Below are 3597 nucleotides of genomic sequence, written 5' to 3'. Positions count from 1 at the left end.
TACGGTAACTTTCTATTCGATCATTTCTGCTAGTTTTTTATAATTAAAACAAAATTTAGATTATTTTAGTGGCCTACGTGAAGTAGATGATGTTTTAATTGTTGTTTTTAATTATTTTACGTAAATAAGACAAAGGTTGTTCTTGTGTTTCTACTTCGATAAAGATTAATTAATCTATAAATATCTGTATTAAATCTTTGCTTCTTATTTTTCTTCTATTGCAACCGCTTCTTTAAATAAATGCTAAGAATAAATTAATATTGAATAACAAGAGCGAAAAAATTGAACTGCTTAAACTCTTCACTGGGTTTCTTAATATTGTTCTGAAGCTATTTTCTTGTGGCATTTTAAATTAATTACTATTTAACTGGGAATAAGCCACAATTAAAGGTTAAAATACGTTTATTGACGTTTCAATTTCCACTTCGGAAATCGTTCTCAAAATACAAACATTAGTAAATTAAACAAATTTTGTTTTTGTTACTTAGAGAAAAATTCTTCTAATAATTCAATTTTATCTGACTCATCTATATTGACAATTCAGACATACATTATACATTTTAAAGTAGACGACTTTAAAATGATATTGCCAATATTGTTGAGTTGCGTTCCTGGGACGACTTTACTTATAAGATAGTTCATTCGATTACATGAAATCAACTTTAACTTGAGAATATCCGTCAGAAAAGATCATAACATGTAATTCGTCTTTAAAAAGACAAATACATGCCATGATGACAGTAAAATTCTCCTGTTAGTGATTCCATAGTAAATTATGAGGGAAAAACCAGGAAAAAAACCTCATAATACTATCCCGACATGGTAAGTATTTGATCTTGCATTTATTTTACCTTCAATAAATAACAAATTCCGATTTTATATGTTTCTTATTTAAAAAATATAAATGATGTATTCTCTATATGTTACTGACTTACCAATACTGGTATTTTCTTTTTAATAACTTCCTCTTTCAATATGGGTAACCAGATCCTACTACATTCTGCCGAGGAATTCGCGACACAATTGGTCTCATTTAGCATAATTAGAGCCGCTTCTTTGATTTTTCTCTTTTTACCATCCGTTTCTTTTAGGACTATATTTGAATCATTCCATTGAACCCTATGTTCATTATCCCATGCATGTTTACATATTTGAGATCTATCAAATTCTCTATTTTTAATATAGGATTGATGTTCACTTATTCTAACATTTAATGGCCTTGATGTTTCACCTAAATAAAACTGATCGCATTCACAAGGTATTTTATAAATGCAATTCTTTGTCCTTTCTTGTTCATTGTTAGTTGGACAAAATAGATCTCAACGTGTTTGTTGTTTTGAATGTTGTTGAAATGTTGAATTTATTTCCTATCCTTTTAAGCTTTTCCGATAATCCTTTTATATATGGTATTGTTATTTTCCTCGTATTATCCCTTGTATATGCTGTAGGATCTCGTTCTAAGTTGTTTTGTTCTATTCGATCTATTGTTGAAAATTCCTTATTTATAAACGATAAAGGATAATCATTTTTTAATAAAACATATGTTAACAAATGTTTCTCCTCCAAGAACGAATTTTCGTTAGAACAAGGGATAATACGAGGAAAATAACAATACCATATATAAAAGGATTATCGGAAAAGCTTAAAAGGATAGGAAATAAATTCAACATTTCAACAACATTCAAAACAACAAACACGTTGAGATCTATTTTGTCCAACTAACAATGAACAAGAAAGGACAAAGAATTGCATTTATAAAATACCTTGTGAATGCGATCAGTTTTATTTAGGTGAAACATCAAGGCCATTAAATGTTAGAATAAGTGAACATCAATCCTATATTAAAAATAGAGAATTTGATAGATCTCAAATATGTAAACATGCATGGGATAATGAACATAGGGTTCAATGGAATGATTCAAATATAGTCCTAAAAGAAACGGATGGTAAAAAGAGAAAAATCAAAGAAGCGGCTCTAATTATGCTAAATGAGACCAATTGTGTCGCGAATTCCTCGGCAGAATGTAGTAGGATCTGGTTACCCATATTGAAAGAGGAAGTTATTAAAAAGAAAATACCAGTATTGGTAAGTCAGTAACATATAGAGAATACATCATTTATATTTTTTAAATAACAAACATATAAAATCGGAATTTGGTATTTATTGAAGGTAAAATAAATGCAAGATCAAATACTTACCATGTCGGGATAGTATTATGAGGTTTTTTTCCTGGTTTTTCCCTCATAATTTACTATGGAATCACTAACAGGAGAATTTTACTGTCATCATGGCATGTATTTGTCTTTTTAAAGACGAATTACATGTTATGATCTTTTCTGACGGATATTCTCAAGTTAAAGTTGATTTCATGTAATCGAATGAACTATCTTATAAGTAAAGTCGTCCCAGGAACGCAACTCAACAATATTGGCAATATCATTTTAAAGTCGTCTACTTTAAAATGTATAATGTATGTCTGAATTGTCAATATAGATAAGTCAGATAAAATTAAATTATTAGAAGAATTTTTCACTAAGTAACAAAAACAAAATTTGTTTAATTTACTAATGTTTGTATTTTGAGAACGATTTCCGAAGTGGAAATTGAAACGTCAATAAACGTATTTTAACCTTTAATTGTGGCTTATTCCCAGTTAAATAGTAATTAATCTTCACTGGGTATTTAAATTTCCGGAAAACATTTTTTTCTGTGAACAATTTTGATATAATCCACAAATCCCTCTCTTTATAGTCTGTTTTTCTCTGAAATCATCGAATAGTTTGTTGTGTTTTATATATTCGCAATTTTTGGCTTCCGAAGGACTTCCCCCACTATTTATAAAACTGAAGATCTACGAAAAATCTTTTTTGAATTTAACGATGCCTATGGAGTTGGTCCAACTGAGGTAAAAGCTAATCTTGCTGCTTTTAGGTCCTTTCTCCGAAACTACTATTCCGTAGCCTCTCCAAAACGACATTTTTAAATAATATGACGTCTTCTGTGCGACTAGAAACCGTAAATTATTTTAGTGATGACAACTATAAGATGGCTATAAGATATAAAACAGATGAATTATTTTTTTTTTCTAGAGGAATTAGGAATTCCCCCGATAGTTGCGGTTACCGAGCACTGGCTTGAAGTCAACGAGCCTTTTTTTGTAGAAAAATATATTACAATTGCTAGGTAAGGTCTAAGTCAGCTCATGGTGGCACCCCAATTCTTTCTACAAGTAATGATTTCTCTTCTATAACAAAATATGACTTTCTGTTGAATGAATCCTTTTTTGATTTGAATTGAATTGGTTGGTTGAATTGGTTTATAACAAGAATCTTGATCCATTCATTCTTTGCATTTATAGATTACCTGATCCTTATAGACACAATAACAAGAATCTATATAGCAGCAATTAGAATTATATTAACATACACGGCGGAGACAAGACCTGGCACATCTAAAACGAGACGACTTCGTTCTAGAAACAACAGAGATCAAAATACTGCGACAAATAACAGGGAAAAGTCTATTGAATAGGGAGAGAAGCGAAAACATAAGAAGATCCTGCAATATAGAAGACAAATCGTCGGTATACTGCGAAA

This window comes from Diabrotica undecimpunctata, chromosome 8 (genome assembly GCF_040954645.1).
Source record: "Diabrotica undecimpunctata isolate CICGRU chromosome 8, icDiaUnde3, whole genome shotgun sequence".
Classification (NCBI taxonomy): domain Eukaryota; kingdom Metazoa; phylum Arthropoda; class Insecta; order Coleoptera; family Chrysomelidae; genus Diabrotica; species Diabrotica undecimpunctata.
Note: the sequence above shows the minus strand (reverse complement) of the source record.